The sequence below is a fragment of the Leptodactylus fuscus genome, chromosome 5 (assembly GCF_031893055.1).
Source record: "Leptodactylus fuscus isolate aLepFus1 chromosome 5, aLepFus1.hap2, whole genome shotgun sequence".
Taxonomy (NCBI): domain Eukaryota; kingdom Metazoa; phylum Chordata; class Amphibia; order Anura; family Leptodactylidae; genus Leptodactylus; species Leptodactylus fuscus.
This window is the reverse complement of record NC_134269.1, coordinates 85935209-85953862: the sequence shown is the minus strand read 5'-3', so window position 1 is coordinate 85953862 and position 18654 is coordinate 85935209. Positions and strand designations below refer to the sequence as shown.

General features: G+C 41.3%; 1 protein-coding gene across 2 annotated transcripts in view; it reads right to left on the bottom strand.

Moving 5' to 3' along the window:
• The window catches only part of OTUD7A (OTU deubiquitinase 7A), a 187757-nt gene that overhangs the window by 131751 nt on the left and 37352 nt on the right, over nucleotides 1–18654 (bottom strand). Inside the window, exon 2 of one of the 2 annotated variants that reach the window (XM_075273582.1) lies at nucleotides 720–874. The gene's annotated coding sequence lies outside the window, so the exon portion shown is untranslated. The remainder of the gene's footprint in view (nucleotides 1–719; nucleotides 875–18654) is intronic. The other variant, XM_075273583.1, reaches the window with a different exon arrangement.

Below are 18654 nucleotides of genomic sequence, written 5' to 3'. Positions count from 1 at the left end.
CCAGTTGGTGCACTGGGGGCGGGCGTTTAGCTCCTGGAGCACTGCCGTAGCTTCTGAAGTAGGACTGGTGAGGTCATAGCACAGGAAGGATCAATGCCCACTGCACGGGATGGCATAGGATAGAGGTGTGAATGGCAAGAGCAGTACCCCAGGCAGCTGAAGAACCTCCCCGACTACCTTATTTGATTACAGCTTCAAAGTTGTTGATTTCCAAATCTAGTAAAGTGACATACATAAAGGTCATCGCTGTATTGCGCTCTGTAACACGGTGGTTGTAGACTTCCTTTAAGTACTTTGGCACTTCTCCACCCACAAAAAACCCCGAAAGTCTAGGGGAGGGGGAACAAAATCTGTAATACTTTTCTCAGCAGAGGATCGTGCATCTTGGTTTTCACGGTACAAGGTGTATCTTATGGATGAAACAGTGTACAACATAGTGGACTGTCAGCAGTTCTAGCAGGGAGGTGCCATCTAAATCACTGTATTGTAATGTAGTTTATTCACATTTTAATATGTCTTATTTGCTGCTATTTGAGTACTTCAAGGATAAAGATTGACTATAAACTCATTTTAAAGTAGAAGCTCCAAATCTCAATAGTTTTAATAAAATACATACACGATGACATAGATGAAATTATCTCTAGCGTGGCTTGAAACACAGTGAACAGAATCCAGTATGCAAGCAGGACAAAGCTTACTCAGCAGACTTTATCACTTACAGAAAAATCCACTGAAGGAAATAAAAGCCTCTGTAAAAGCACTCACTTCTGGTTGCTACTGTCAGGTTAACTGCTTCCAGGCATCTCGGCTGATTATACTCTTAGGAGAAGCAGGATTGACACCCGTCCAACTATTGTTATGAAGACTGTCTGCCCTGCAAAATGAATGAAAACAAACAGAAGTCAACCAGATGCTGCTGCTGCTGCAATACATTGAATTACACATTCACTAAGAATGTGTGAAAAGTAAAAATAGAACAGACGTACTCGCACCCGGGATTGAAAATAGCAAATGACTGCAAGAGACCTGTATCAGAATGCAGATCACTCACATAAGCAGATGCAAAGCTGAACAATGCAGTGACTGCCTACTACAAGTCAATGAGCTACCGGTGAACCAGTGCATCTTGCTATGGAGCTAGAGTTGTGGAGTCTGCCTCGGCACCACTTTTGGGTTGAGTTTGAGAAAAGTTACTCCAACAAAACTAAATGATTAATTTTTTTAAATTATACAATTATTAATATTGCCCAATTCATGCATAGTTTATTGCATATTCACTTTCACAAGAATACAATCTAATAACAGAGGAGCTTCATTGCTTCTGACTGACCTTGACTATCATCTATTTATGCTTACAAGGCAAAGTAATGGTTTTGGAATCCAGTGGGTGGACTGAATCAGTGTTAAGGGTCCATTCACAGAGAGTTTTTTGGCACCGATTATGATGCTGAATCCGTGTCAGAATCCACATGGAAAAAAAGCCTCCTATTAAGCAGAAAAAAGAACCCATTGAAGTCAGTGGGAGCCTTTTTTCACATGGATTCTGACGCGGATTCAGCATCAAAATCAGCACCAAAAAAACTCAGTGTGAATGGACCCTAATAGTTATCTTTGTATGTAAGATTATACAAGAAAGACTGGCAGAGTAGGAATGCGGATTGGACTCCTAAGTCTGTAATGAGCAGAAATTTAGATCAAAATAATATACTGATCTGTTGACCTTCTTAACATACTTTATTGGGATTGGGCAGCATTTCCATTTCAACACGTTCCCTGTAAAACCTTTCAATGCATTACAGACAACAAATTGCCTAGAACAAGTGATTATTTTATTTCTTAAATGTTACATCTCCCCTGGACTTCACACAGATTGCTTCAAATCCTGGAAAACCCCTTTGAAGCTGAGGCCCCACGTTGCGGAAACACAGCTTTTTTTTTTTTTAAGCCAGATCCAAGAATGGCTACAAAAGGATTGGGAAATACAGAGGAAGATTTTATTATGCTTAATCCACTCCTGGCTTTAGCCAAAAACAAAATCTGCAAGAAAAAAAAAGCTACGTTTCCGCAACGTGGGAAGTCAACAATGTTTTATCAAGACCAACATTTTGTATACAGACAAAGCAGAACACTTTCCAAGCAAGACAGCAAATTATGTTCGTGGCTATCCGTAATAGTCTTATCTGATGTTAATTAAATAAATGGGAAAAAAAAAAAAAATGAGATTGTCAGACGTCCCAGACTAATAGGCAGATTACAATCATGAAATAAATTGAATGTATTGTTATTGTAGGCTGTGATCAATATCCACCAGACTGTGATCTATTAATTCACTAGGGCTCAACCAGTTCAATAGATTAAATGACTCCAGATGCTGTGCAAAGTCCTCTGCATGTACAGGGAGATGAATGGTTAAAGTAAAACAATATAAATTTTGATATCTTTGTATTATAGAAAACAACTTTAGCTTTTATTGTAAAAACAATAAGGAACAATAAAACAAAAAACAAAAAAAACACACCATGAATCGTGATGAATCTTAAGTAATATTATTATGGAATAGCATTTCTCTACTTTACTAAAACACGTGAAATGTCAACCAATCCTCTCCAGCACTTAAATGAGTCATATGTAATCCCACAAGCAGGCAGTGCTAAATGAAAACTCACTGTTGTTATGTGTTCCCTGCAGGTTGTTTCTTCCATTGAGAGAAAGGTCAGAACACGCCTTGCTGAGACACACGTTTCCTTTCACAATGCTACTGTCACTTATTGGAGAGAAATTAACAACGGAAGCAATAAGCATGGAGGCACAATTACTTATTCTGCTCAGGCAGTCCTCTGCTATTCACCGATATCCCCTCCATTCATCACTGCACTATATAATACATGAACTGTGCAAGACAACAATAAAATCTCACTTTAATTAATTAGACTTACTTAAAAATTAACACCCATTAACTAGAACTGATCACTTCCAAAACACTATTCAAGGGGGTAAAGCTCCATCATACTATACAGTATATCCACTGTACCTATATGCATCCACTAATGACCTTGGCTACAAGCCCTCAGGCCAGTTTGTGCAGGGGATTTTTTTGTCTATAGTAGTACAGGATGGAAATTATCAAAATAAATTGGTACATTCACATGATGTAGCTTTCTTGCAGAAATGTCTGCAATGGAAAAATTGCATGGAACAAAAGTTTTTGTTTAGACGCAAATATTTCTGCAGACACAAAATACTGCCACAACGCAACATACCTTTCTCATAGAATTGGACAGATTGTCACTGCTGGTTGAGATCCCAGTGGTCTCCATCCTCCTACTCCCCTGCCCGCTTCCTTATTAAAGAGGTGGTCCCAAGTTTTACTGTAATCCCCTATCCTCTTTCTATAGGATACCATGAATGGAAGGGTAGTGCCAGTGAACGGAGGGGCAATCTGCAGATGGGCAAAAGCAACTCCCATTCTAGTGACTGGTGGGGGTCCCAGGGGATCAGACACAGTCAATCAGCATATTATCATAGCATAAAAACTTGGGCAACCCCTTTAAACTTTCAAGGTAACATTCATGTGACCTTCACCTTTTAGTGAAGACATGAAAAGATTCTGGATTGAATGTGTCACCTAAAGTGATACATTCACAGAGAGTCAGAGATTAGAGACAAGTGATCCTTAACCAGGTGATTTATTGGATACTGAATCTTGATACCCTATTCTCTAATGGTAGGAATTACAAAATGGATTTGATGTTTAGTACATACAAGTGTATATTTTTTTCAGGTATTTATGCATAGGTATTGTTCCCTCAATAGTCCATTTTCTCAGATTGAGAATTACATTAGTCAGCATCGCATGCTTTGAGATTATGCCACATGTCAATTCCAAACTTTGTATGAGTCATTTTTTAAGGACATACATCATATTAGGGACTGTCACCAGAATCCAGCATATTAACCCAGCCTTTGGAGCAAGGAAAGTATTGCTACTCATCTCTTTGAAGCAATGCCTTTGTTACTCCAAAGAACTCAATTGCATATTAACAGGAAAGAAGAGCTCAGCCAGGGCTGCCGATAGGGCAGTACTACTGGTACTGGCGTCAGGGGCCCGGCCAAATTGAAAAATGGGGGGGGGCCCGGTTTTGGCCCGCCACCGTGTGCCGGCCCCCTGGCGCCCGTAGCAGTCATTGTGTATGTCCTATTTCAACTCAGATCTGCATCCAGAGGACGCAGATCTGAGTTGAAGACATACGCGGCTGAAGCAAGGAGCTGACACAGGTCAGCTTCTCGCTTCGCTGCTGCGCGCCTCTCTCCCTGACACATATGCAGCTGAAGCGAGGAGCGTCTACATCGCGTCTACATCGCGTCTACAAGCCAGTAGCCGGCGAAGCGAGGAGCTGACACAGGTCAGCTCCTCGCTTCAGCCATCGCGTCTACAAGCCAGTAGCAGCGGCGGCAGCGAAGCGAGGAGCTGACACAGGTCAGCTCCTCGCTTCGCTGCTGCGCGCCTCTCTCCCTGACACATATGCGGCTGCAGCGAGGAGCTGACCTGTGTCAGCTCCTCGCTTCGCCGCCTCCGCTACTGGCTTGTAGACGCGATGTGATGACGTCACATCGCGTCTATAACTGTGCGCCAGTGAGAGAGAGGAGCGCAGAGAGCTGCGAGGGAGCGAAGGAGAAGGTAAGTCAGTCAGTGTAATGTGGAACGTGAAACTGGGGGCAGAGAGAGGACGGCATGACACTGGGGGCAGAGATGGAGAGGACGGCATGACAATGGGGGCAGAGATGGAGGGGACATGAATATGGGGACAGAGATGGAGAGGACGGCATGACAATGGGGGCAGAGATGGAGGGACATGAATATGGGGGCAGAGATGGAGGGGACATGAATATGGGGGCAGAGATGGAGGGGACATGAATATGGGGGCAGAGATGGAGAGGACGGCATGACAATGGGGGCAGAGATGGAGGGGACATGAATCTGGGGGCAGAGATGGAGGGGACATGAATCTGGGGGCAGAGATGGAGGGGGGGAACATGAAACTGGGGGCAGAGATGGAGGGGGGGACATGAAACTGGGTGCAGAAATGGATGGGCGGACATGAATCTGGGGGCAGAGATTGGGTGGGAAACATGAAACTGGGGGCAGATGAAGGGTGTATATGAAGCTGGGGGAGAGATAGAGGGGGGACATATAATGTACGGGTGACTGTAGGAGGATTATACTGTGTGCGGGCACATGAAAAATTAATGAGAATGGGTGGAGTCAACATAACGGTGGGTGGGGCTAAATTTGCCGCCGCACATTTTGTCCCTCTTTTGGTTCTTCAAAAGTTGGGAGGTATGGGTACAGGGGGCAGTGGAAAGATGTTAGAAGGTGGACGGGGGGGGAAGGGGGATTGTTGGGGCATCGGGTGTGCGGCACTGCGGAGAGGGAACTGGGGCCTTGTAAAGCTGCTAAATAAAGGTAAATGTAATACAGAATTGGTATGTCGCAAAATAAAGTAGTTTTAAAATGGCGGGGGGGGGGGGGGCAGACACTTAGGCTGTATGGGGCCCCAAAATTCCTGATGGTGGCCCTGAGCTCAGCTATGGAGCAACCACTCATGGTTCTGCTGACAGACTCCCTTTAACCTTGAATGATATAAAGGATTTTTCATTCACCTATCTCTCTAGCTAGCAAAATATATATTGATCGATATACTGATTGTCTGAACAATTATTTTATACTTTGTAGATAATAAAAAAATACCTTTAATAATACTATTTTGTCGAAACTCTGACTATTGCAGGTAGTTCATTCTTAGACTAGTTTCTTGTAATGGAGAGTCATTATTTCCATAAAACTGTGAAATAAAAATCATTAAACTTCCTTCCTCCTACAAGATGAGCTATATTTAAAGACGCCAACCTCTTCTGGCAAGTTGTTTGTGCTTCTGCATAGATAATGTGCAATGGAAAATACGTTGTGTGTAAAAAGAACATGGAACACTTACTGAGCCACAAATATAATGTACAGAATCTCAAATAGGTCAATGGGATTTGCGAGGAGCTGGATTATCAGAAAATATAGATTATTAAATAGTCATAGTAGAGCAAATAGAAATCACATACAGGTGTAGGAAACGTTAAATTAGCTGCAAATTTTAGATGTAGAGCTCAATGAAGATGTTTAATACAATGTATGGAAATAGAAGTTCACAAAACTCCATGCTCATTCTGTCACAAATCTTTGTCCCACTGACTTAACTGGTACCTTTCTGAGGCTTTCAACTGTTCAGATTTTGATGCAGCTTTTAGGCTAAGGCCCCACGTTGAGGAAATGCAGATTTTTTGCTGCAGATTTTGCTGCGTTTTCTTGACCCAAAGCCAAGAGTGGCTTCTACAGGAAAGGGAAATATATAGGAGATACTTATACTTCTCCATTCTGCTCAATCCACAAATGGTTTTGGCTTAAAGAGGACCTTTCACCACTTTTGGGCACATGCAGTGTTATATACTGCCAGAAAGCCGACAGTGCGCTGAATTCAGCGCACTGTCGGCTTTCTGGCAGTATATAACACTGCATGTGCCCAAAAGTGGTGAAAGGTCCTCTTTAAAGTAAAACAGCAAAAATTGGTAAGTTTTTCCAAAATGTGGAGCCTTAGCCTTAATCTGATTTTATGCACTACAAAAATGGAATTCACGGTGAAAACCCACAACGCAAACTGACAAGTTGCAGACATATTCATCCTAAATATGCCTGTGGTTCGATTCACTTGAAAATGTTTTCTAAGGATATGTGCTCACTGTTTATTTAAAGGGTGTTGTACATCAGTCATAAACTAAAGAACTAATGCTGTAGGTCTTTCCACACAGATTTCAATTGTACCATTTTCATTGTGATTCAATGTACCGATTCTGAGAAATTTTTAAATAGATGCAAATAAGTTCCCAAATCTTCTCTCAGATTCAAGTGCCTTGATGGAATTGAGGGAAGACCATAGGTAGCTTTGGAGCTCATAAAAGCTGAATTTCTCAATATTGGAGAATCAGATAACAACATAACAGATACCTGTTTTCAGTAGGAGTGGATTAAGACTAGCTTGGGCCCTCACACCAGGCTAAAGTTTTCAGGATCTTTTAAATACGCATAGGAAAGCTCATTGTCAATCAATTCTCAGTGTTGGGTTTATGTGTACTTTTATTTTAATGGTCAGGGTGAACTTCACTATGACCATGAAAGGGAACTTCACTCTGAAATAACTCCCACACTATGCCAGGAGTAGGCCCGCACTGCCCACACTATGCCAGGAGTAGGCCCGCACTGCCCACACTATGCCAGGAGTAGGCCCGCACTGCCCACACTATGCCAGGAATAGGCCCGCACTGCCCACACTATACCAGGAGTAGGCCCGCACTGCCCACACTATGCCAGGAGTAGGCCTGCACTGCCCACACTATGCCAGGAGTAGGCCCGCACTGCCCACACTATGCCAGGAGTAGGCCCGCACTGCCCACACTATGCCAGGAGTAGGTCCACTCTGCACCCACTATGCCAGGAGTAGGCCCGCACTGCCCAGACTATGCCAGGAGTAGGCCCGCACTGTCCACACTATGCCAGGAATAGGCCCGCACTGCCCACACTATACCAGGAGTAGGCCCGCACTGCCCACACTATGCCAGGAGTAGGCCCGCACTGCCCACACTATGCCAGGAGTAGGCCCGCACTGCCCACACTATGCCAGGAGTAGGCCCGCACTGCCCACACTATGCCAGGAATAGGCCCGCACTGCCCACACTATACCAGGAGTAGGCCTGCACTGCCCACACTATGCCAGGAGTAGGCCCGCACTGCCCACACTATGCCAGGAGTAGGCCTGCACTGCCCACACTATGCCAGGAGTAGGCCCGCACTGCCCACACTATGCCAGGAGTAGGCCCGCACTGCACCCACTATGCCAGGAGTAGGCCCGCACTGCCCACACTATGCCAGGAGTAGACCTGCACTGCCCACACTATGGTGCAGCCATAAGTGTATTTACAGATACATGTAGCATTTTTCAGCCACCTCAGCCCATTTTTAAGTGGCACACACTTGTTAAAGTTGGTGAGACATCTGTTCCCACACAAACCAGCCGCCCAGAAAGGCTATACTATAATCGACTACTGGTTTTCAGTGCTCAAAAGTACGAAAGCAAATCATTTATCCCTTCAAGGGTATGCCTAATAACATTCTGTGAGTCATAAAGTTCATGAAGTCAAGAAATACATGAAGTCTGATCCCTTCGGAGACCCATTACCATCTCTAGCCACTTGAATTATTCAGTCAGAATATTGACATCACTAGACACAAAGGTTCAGGAGAACACCAATAAAAGGGTTGAATTCTGCTAGATAGTTTCTGCCAATTCGTGTCCATTCCAATTACAGGTTTTTCAGGTGGCATATAGAGGACACACACTAATTACATTATGTGTCTACTCGGACCTATAGTACTCAGCTAATCTGTTATTCCCTATGGAGGGGGAGAGGCTCAATAAAGCAAATTAAATCAATGTTTTGCAATACACTCTTTGTTCATAAAGCCAGTTCCTACCACACAACACGATATACAAGGCCTCACATATCAAACTACCCTGAAAACAGAACAGTTTTCAAGCAATGTGTCAATGGGGCTTTTACAAAAGCTTTACAATGTTCTCTTGTTAGGGTAGGACATGTATAGTTGTGTCCGCCTTTGACATGGTTTCCTAAAGTCTTCTTATTCTGTCTACTTACAATTTATTTATTATACTTGCAGCTTTCCAATACATGAATTCCTTTTAGATATCCGCTTTCAGTTCATGAACTGAAAAATTCTTGTTCACATCTAAGGGTAAGTGCACACACAACAAAAATGCAGCTGAATTCAGTGGTGTTTAACCCACCCACTATGCTGTAAATGTAAATCACTGCGGGTGCCCCTTTTAATTCCATCTAGTTTATGTTATGTGGAATATTACTTGTAAATTAATTTCTTAAAGGGGGTCTACCAGGGTGAAGCATATTGAACCAGCAACACAGATAGGCTCACCTGCATGTAACAGCTTTTTTTCTCCGTGAAAATTTGTGCATGTGTATGGTGTGAATGTGAGAATACAGGGCCAGGTGAGATTTCAGCATTGCTCCCTGGCCTTGTCACTCAAAGAAGGTCGCAGAGAAGGAGGGCGTATTGGAGCAATATGGAGCATAGCAGTGTGGAGTGACAAAGCCGCCCTCAGGGGTCCAGATTGATAATTTGCATATTGTGAAATAAATAAATATCTCGACAACAGAGACACAAGCTTGGTTGTGGCTGTGCTTAGAAGCAATGCCATCCCATTCACTTGAAACCATAATTTATTGCATGTCTATGTAGAAGATATGGAACTCTGCATCTCAAAATAATTATGTTACAACTGAGAAATGAGACACAGAAGTGTTAAAATGAAAGGCGTTATGCCATGCTAATGTTTATTGACCATCCACTGTGATGCACAAGTATGGCCACTAGCTTCTCTGGGGTATGGTGATATTCAGGAGTCCCATAAAAGTGAATAGAGTGATGGTCATACATGCGCACCCCCACCATACTGCTGTTCTCATAATCACTGAGGATCACAGTAGTTAAACTCCCAACAATAAGTGTAGGGGATAAATTTAATTAATGGGGCAACCTATTTAAAGGACCAAAATATCTTCAAAAGGTAGACGTCAGCTTTAAAGTGGTATTCTTATGAACATAACCATTTTTAAATTTGTAGATAATTCAACGTTAGTAATTTTTGTAAGTATATGTAATGAAATATTTTGAGGAGATTTAAAGATTTTTCTCAAAATATCCTTTAGTCACAGTCTTGTGGTCTTAATTTGTTGCCAGTGGATACGGCCATGAATGCAAGATCTTTCTAAGGTCAGAAAATTAGCCATGTTGATATCTTCTACATGTAGTGCCCCTGCCTGATAACCCAGCTACAATAAGAAAATTATGGCTGGGTTTCTGACAACTCCCAGACCATAAAAAGTTTCTGCATTCGTGGTCATATCTGTTGGCAACCGATCAAGACAACAGACTGTCACCACTAAGGTAGTAGAGAAAATTTTTAAAACTTTGCAGAAGTTTTAACTACCGTACTTATATTTGCAAGATTCAAATTTTTATTATCTACATATATAGATCTGATTATGCTCATAGGAATACCCCTTTAAGTAATGTTAACTCAACACAATAAAACCCTTTAACAAACCTCACACATTATGTAGCCATTTCCAACACACACATTACCATTGCTTTCACTGATATGTACAGAATGGTGATAGTTACGACGGCCTTGTGCCTGCTAGTGTTCCCACAGAATAGGTATGTAGATCTGATATTCACATTACAGGTATACTTTAATACTAATGATATTACACAATGGTATTACACAATATGGTAGTTCTTAGAACTGAAATTAGAACAAAGGTTTATGTCAATTGTATCTCATTAGTTTATGTTGGGAGGGGTCAGTCTGAAGTATATTTAAGCATGCCGTCTTCTAACCAGCAGGACCGTCATCTATATGAAGCTCTTGAAAGTAATGATGTATAATGAGCTTTGACCTCATTCCAAGGGTATAGAAGATATGCCTGAAAAGCTTCAATCATCAGACATAAACATTTATTCCATTGACCATAATCTCAGCAGCATTTCAGTCACATAATGAAGAAATGCCTTTGTGCTTATTATATAATAAAAAAAAGACATTGTGTAATGCCTCTCAAAAAAATACCAAAACAACTCCTTGTCACAAATAATGTTCTACCCCTGCTCGCTGTGCATTCATAAGACCTAACTATGAAAATAATAGATAGCAAAACAGTTTCTAAGAGGTTTGTTGACTGGGCCCGATATTAGAGTTCAGTCCAATTCATTTTACTGCAACTGATCTACACTATCGAACACAGGCCAAGCACAAGAATGTTTCAGGAACAAACACTTTATTTTCATCTTAGACTCTTCATTTTTAAGGGCTAGGCTAGGGTTTGACTAAACTAGGGTCAGGTTGCAGTCGGGGGGCCAGTCTAGGCCCCAAAATAGGCAATTTGGGTGTCGTTATACCCTTGTACATTAGCAGAGTCATATGAGCCTGTTTATGAACCTCTGCTTATCAATTCACCCACCAACCTTCTCTACTATTGTTATTGATTTCACCCCATTGACTGAATCACGGTAAGCTCTGGTTAACTGCATATTGACCCAGACCACCATGCTTGGATTATTATATGGTGTACAATTTAAGTACAATAGGAGAGATGTCGAGATATCATGTACATGTTTTTGTGACCTAGGATTTGGTGTTTTCATGCATATATTAGCATGTTTGCATATCAGTTTTTATTGATCCACAATAAAACATATATTAAATTTATTGATTGCTACTACAATTCCATGTATACGTTGATTATTCTGACTATTTGATTATACATCATCATTTAGTATTTATGTTTTGATTTGGATAATCGATGGTATTGGCTCTCGTATACTAGTAAGCTGACTTTTGGGAGTTTAAAATATAAAATGTTATAGCTCCAAACAAAACTAAAAAAAAAAACCATGATGACTATTTTGAAGTTTACCTAAAGTTGATGAGTACTGTAAGGCCTAGGTTTGAAAGCCTGATTTTGATGCGGGAAGCCGCGTCAGAATAGGACCAAAATACGCCTGCCGTGACTATCGCGCCTTCCGACAGTCGCGGCTTCCCGCTCTGGAGTCGGCCCAAATGAATGGGCCTAGTCCCGAGCGTGCTGCCACGAGGCGGACGCCGCGGTTGATTCAGCAGCGGAAACCACCTGAAGAAAGGGCAGCTTGCTTCTTTTTTTTGTTGTTTTCATGTTGCCGCTCACAGAAAAGAGTAAGCTATTATGAGGGGGCGGATTATGACATGGATTCAGCGCCAAAATCCGCCCCCGCTGGCCCCGTGTGAATGAGCCCTAAGACTGTATAGCTTCTTTTAAGAAAGACTGGTAAGACATCAACAGGGTCTACATCACAAGGGAAAATGGTGTATGTATTGATTCATTCTACTATAGACGATATTTGGTTTTGTTGTACAGGCTGATGTAGCTGAAGTGTTCCAATAGAATCAGAGAACAAACCTCACTGTCACGTACTAGGGACTTATTTTTGGAGTTATTACAGGGACACTTGTTGAGCTAATCCCGCTCTTGTGCCTAGTTAATATAAATCTGGTATTATGATAAATCTGAGAAACCATAAAACAACGCCATCATATTATTTATACTGCATTATGAATGTCAAAAATAAATCTTAAAAAAAACAAGAGCAAAGAATTTAAAGAATTTAATACATTATATACAGTACAGACCAAAAGTTTGGACACACCTTCTCATTCAAAGAGTTTTCTGTATTTTCATGACTATGAAAATTGTAGATTCACACTAAACTTATCTATTGTGCACGATGGGTGGGCATTCAGGGTCCAACGTCATCTTCAGCCACGCCTCCTCTTCCAGCGATGCCTTCAGGTCCTGTCTTCCTCCAGCGCTCACGAACTGACATTGCTAAAAAATGGCGCGGGTGCATGCGCAGTAGCAAGCTGCTACTATTACTCCTTTTTAAAGGCTATTCACGCATATGTAGGGCTCTATCAGCATAATTTTGCTGATAGAGCCCCTTTTAATGGTTTATAACTAATAGGAGTTTGATTTCTAAAGGGTTAAGGGTGATGTGCTAGAGGATTATAGGCAGTCTGTAAAACAGACAAGGAAAGGTGCACAGTAGCCATATCAAGCTACAGGTTCATAAAATAAGTCATTCATTCATACCACATTTTATCATATTGTCTTCAAAAATATGTAGAATGTATGGAAAATGGTGAAATCATATTACAACAGAAAAAGTTATTCTAAACACTATGACCTTCAAGTGAGCTGAATAGTAAGTAGTACAAACCACAAATCCATAAACCAAAACTAGCGTAACAATATGTGCTCAATCTTTAATGTGTCAACACATTAACAGAGATTTACCAAGAATTTTGGTGTAATTTCTGCCAAAAAACTGTCTACCATGCCTGACACCACATTTATCAAATGTTTTAGCGACTATTATGACTTGTACTGAAAGTAGTATGGCTTCACAGAAAAGAATCTGAAGTCACAACACTTAAAAAAAAAAAAGTGCAGGTTTCTGTCATAAACTAAGGCAACTAATGTGAGGAGCAAAGAGCCACATATTTATCTCCCAGCATTACACACTTTGATAAATCCAGCACATTAAGTTTATCGAGTCTATTTTTTTTTTTAAATGTAGATTGTGAGCCCCATATATGGATCACAATGTATTTTTTTTCAGTATGTCTTTGTAGAATGGGAGGAAATCCATGCAAACACAGGGAGAACATACAAACTCCTTGCAGATGTTCCTGGCAGGATCCGAACCCAGGACTCCAGTGAGGTAAGGCTGCAGTGCTAACCACTGAGCCTCCATGTTGCCCCCATCAAGTCTAATTTTTCACTGTTACGCTAAGTTCACACTAGCATACAACCACTCATTCCCATATTCCACTTAAAATTTCTCTCTCCACCATTTCAGTAAAAAATCAGTAGAAACCAGCGAAAACCTGGCAGACCCCATTAGATTCTATGGGGTCCGTCAGTTTCCACGTGTCAGCGCTTTTTAAGCAGAGTTTTCGTCTTCAGGGTTCCCATGTGGACCTGAAGAACAGAAACCCGTATTCTAGTGTAAACCTAGATTTAAACAGCATTGGTAAATCTGTACCAATAGGTCGTCTGATGTGTTTAGCTATTGAAGCAGTTTTGTGACTTTACAATGTACAGTACATGCCATAAAAACCCTTTCACACTGCATTTTATTTGTAGAAAAATTGTCACAATACTTAGGAAGATCTTTTTAAGAGGGGCCACACGGTGGCTCAGTGGTTAGCACTGCAGCCTTGCAGTGCTGGAGTCCTGGTGTTCAAATCTCGCCAAGGGCAAAAAAACATCTGCAAGTTTGTATGTTCTCCCTGTGTTTGCATGGATTTCCATCCCATATTCCAAAGACATACTGATAGGGAAAAATGTACATTGTGAGATCTATGTGGGGCCACAATCTACATTTTAAAAAAAAACAATACTTAGGAAGATCTTTTACAAAAATTCACAATTTGACTTTTAAGAAAAGTTTGCCAAGTATGCCTGTCAGATAAACACATGCAGCTTCAAACATAAACCCGCACACACAAAATATCTGCCTCTGGAAAGAGAACTGGTAGTTATTCTTTTCCACTAATGTTACAAGCATCCTCATCGATTCAGCACAAAACATTTCCTAGGCAACACCTGACAAAAGACATTAGGGAATTGCAATGTGTTTTGTCAGTAATAATAGAAAGGCACAGCAAATCAGAACAAAGAACAGGAACAAAAAAAAAAAAGAAGCTAAATAACACATAACAACAAGCTTGGCAAGCAACAATAACAATTTTGCTACCCTGTCAATCAGTATACTGTATATAGTTATAATGGTAAACATACGTCCATACCTCACCTCAACATCCATCTTAAGAACAACACTTATATACTAGTGACAACTGGTAGAAGAAAGGAACACTGCTCATTAACTGTCAAAAAAACAACATTAGCCACCAATATGTATGGCTTATCATTCGGATAGACCACCAATTTTAGACCTGGAGGACTGACAGCTGGGACCCCTGCAGATCAGCTGTTCTGGGACAGCATGGCTCTTGGTAAGGCTTACATGCTGAGAGACCACAGAATGTGTAAAAGCTGCAGCAATGTCCCATTTAAGTCTATGGGACACTGTTACAGCACCTAAACCTGCTGCTACACATTGTATGGTGAGTGAGAAGCTCAGTTCCGTACTTTTGTATAGATGATGGCCTGGAGAACATTGTTAGGCCTCCTGACTGCCATAGTTACAATTTGAAATCCTACAATTTTGTTTAGGGGAGGTGGGGTGAGATAAGGGCTCCCCCCTCTTTTACTACTTAAAAGCAGTGATTAGTCTGATTATGGCATCTAAGAAGGTCAATCAGCCAAAACTAAAGTTATCTCTGACTCCGAAGTGAGAACCAGATTGCTAGCTGTATAATACAGGTGGAACCCAACAACACTGTAGCAGGCATAGCTCCTGTCCTGAGCAAGAGCCAGTTAAAAACACATTAATCCTATGAATAAATCTATCCACATCACATCTCCTTCACTGTGTCGGTCCTAGCTCCCTGTGCTCCGTGTTGATATGAAAAATGTACATTGATGTGTCTGTGCAAGTTTCTCCATATGCAGCCATTTTACAGACAGTAGTGCCATTCTGGTGGGATAAAAGGCTGTCTAAGCAAGGGAAGCATCAGTCATCGATATCAGGTTGGTGAGGGTCCACATTTCAGGTGTTTGCATCAGCCACAACATTCATGTGAGCACTGCAGTCTATTCACCACATATTAAGCACAGTGCTATACTTTATATAGTGGCTAAGATTGGTACTGCATGGTACTGCAGTTAATTCCATTCATTTGAACAGGACTGAGCTGCAATAAGTCTGTGACCAATAAACAAGCACAGTTTTCTTCAAACAACTGATCGCCATGTGTGCCAGGTATCAGTCCACCCAGAAATCTGATGTAAGGATTGGCCTTTAATATAATATTGCCAGAAAACGGCTTTAAGATTGGCTTTAAAGTGGTCAACCCTATAAAGCAAATTAAGAAATAACGTTATGTTGTCTATGGACTGTCTATAGATGCAATGATACACAGCATAAAGTCTGTTATTGGTTTCATATCAAAGTTCCTGGTGACCTATCCCCTTTAAGTTCCCTTTCAACTGAAAACAGGATGCCGCCAAAGAAAATAAAGGTACGTGTGGGCATGTGTATAAGTGCCCTACGAAATGCTGGAAGACATTTTCTAGGGCAAAATTATATGACTTCCTTTAGTCCTCAGTCAGTTTCGTATGAGACATGTTACAAGGACTACTTAAAATGCCGCAGTATTTTCTGAAACGTTCAACTGGCATGGTCAAAAAAGTCTCAGCATTGGTTGTGTAGCTTTATTTCAAGCTATAAGCCAATGACTACCCAAAGGGCATTCTATACACCACACTGGGAAAATATGTTTCGCTGCCTACCAGACATGAATAAGTGCTAACACAGAAGGTTCCTAAACTCTGCCAGCTGTTCTACTGTACAGCTTTAGAATACAGATCTAATAAAAAAAGGACAATTATCCAGCCGTCTGCTCCATACTGCTAGGTAACAACCATCTACTTCTGCAAATAATCCTTGAGGTGACGACACTTAAACCTAGTATAAATCACTATATAGGGAATCACTGACAAGCAGGCTAGGGGTTGTAGTCTGCAGCCATATGCAGCACATTCATATGGAGTGATAATAGAGAGTGTGTTATCCCTACTGCACAAGGCAAATACCAAAGCTAAATACAATTGATTTTGCGACTCCTGTGGTTTTAGAAAGGAAACTGTTCTAGCCCAGAAATAAAGCAGAGAACTAGCCCATAATAACCCATCAAATAATGATTTCCATTTTGTATCTGATACTAGAAAACACAGACAAAAGTCTAATTAGCTGAAAGGGAAAACATCTACTCTTTACAATACATCTAACAGTTCAGATCACCTTCTAGGTGCTGTATACAGTAGGTATACATGAGGATTATTACTATATGTAGACAGCACTTAACATGTATTCTGCATTGTCTCTTCAACGATCTGTTGTCCCTGGACAGTGGACATGACCTACAATGGATAACCTAAATTTTGACAGCCCGTTGCAATGGACCATCAAAATTACGAACATTTGAATAGTCCCCATTCTCTGACATTGATTTATTGCTGCCGTGTGACGTATGATAGAGATATACAGTATATATATAAACGGACATCACATGACCAATAATCACTGTCTTGTGAATGTAGCCTTAAGTCTTTTTCCTATGGGTGGCGTGTATCCAGCATATAGTGCTGTGTGTAGCAGGTGATTCTTTGTGTTTCAAAATCTCTGTAAGGGTGCATGCACACAATGTAACGTAGCACTGATTCTTCCATAACTCGTGTAAGGAACAGCACTGCCAAACAGAATCCCAATGACTTCAATGGGTTCCGTTTAGCACGCATAACACATTAAATCAATGGGTTAAAAAGCCTCCCATTGATTTCAATGTGTTATGTGCGCTAAATGGAACCCACTGAAGTCAATGGGATTCTGTTTTGCAGCGCTGAATCTTACACGAGTTATCATGCAAGAATCAGTGCCGCGTTACATCGTGTGCATGCACCCTAAGGCTAAGTGAATCGCTACAAAAAAAAAACAAAAAAAACACAAGGCACAAAAGACTGCAGCAGAAACGCATCACATTTTTCCACAGTGTTTGTAACAAAGTCTGCACAGTTTTTCTCTGCGGATTTTCTGCTTCTATTATACCAATATGGAAAACAACTAACATGCTGTAATTTACAAAAACGCGGTGGTTTTTGAAATCACAGAATTTTCACTGCAGTTTTTTACTGCACTGTCTAGATGCCAAAATCCCATCCATTTTGCAGGTACTGTAACACCCATCAGCCAAAACACTGCGTATTCACAATGTGGGGCTACAGCCTTAAAGGGGTATTCCCACCTCACATACTCATCAGTCTTTACTGCTGTAAAATCTTCTTTCTTCCCGATTTCCTGCATCATTTGGTGGGCAGGGTTTCACATGCAACCTGCCGTTTAGCTCCGCCCCCAAATTCGAGTGTAGCTCCGCCCACCCATATTGGACTATGAAGTACAGGCAGCAGCAACTCCATTCTGTGTTACATACAGAGACTGCCTGTCTCTACCATAATAAACACAATTGAATTAGAAAATGTAAGAAGAAATGGCCTGCCACGCTCCGGTACTACAAAATTACTTCTTTATTTAGTCCATTAAAAACAGATCCACATAGAAGACATCAGAAAAAGATAGAAAAGATACACATGGTGCTGTAAAAATTCTTACATTTTCTCCATTGTGGACGTCCTCGTTGGTCCAGAGGCTGGTCTAGCACCCCGCAACACTACAACTTAGTGGTAAGAAGCAATCAATTTTTCTATCATTGATTTACAATTGAATTAGCTAGCCTGATAACTGGGAGAACAGAAGAAATGAAAGCAGCTCCTCTCCCCTATCTGAGAGCAGGAAGCTAGGTCACATGGTGTAGACACAGGAATAGCTAGATACACAGGCTCGCTCCCTGCACTTAGCCCCTCCTCCCTCCCCCCTGAGAGCAGCAGATACATCACTTGACTCATGAGCAGCTAAGTCAGGGCTGTGGCCACAAAGAATTGAATAAAGTAAGATAGTGGACAAACAAAGCAGCTTTGCTGAAGCAATGTATTTAGGAAAAGTCTTACATTCACATTAACAAGCAGTATAGATAGGATCCTTGTGATGGGACAACCACTTTAAGGTGCATTACGGTATCAAGATTTATTAACTTTTATGCAACAAGTGTCTTCTAGCATAGTTGTGTTTAAAGTGTGTATTGGAATTTTACTATTTGTTTGCGGGTTACTAATGGCCTACCAGCAGCCCGATACATTAACCTGTCATGCTTGCTTTTTTTGGCATGAGTGTCATATTTG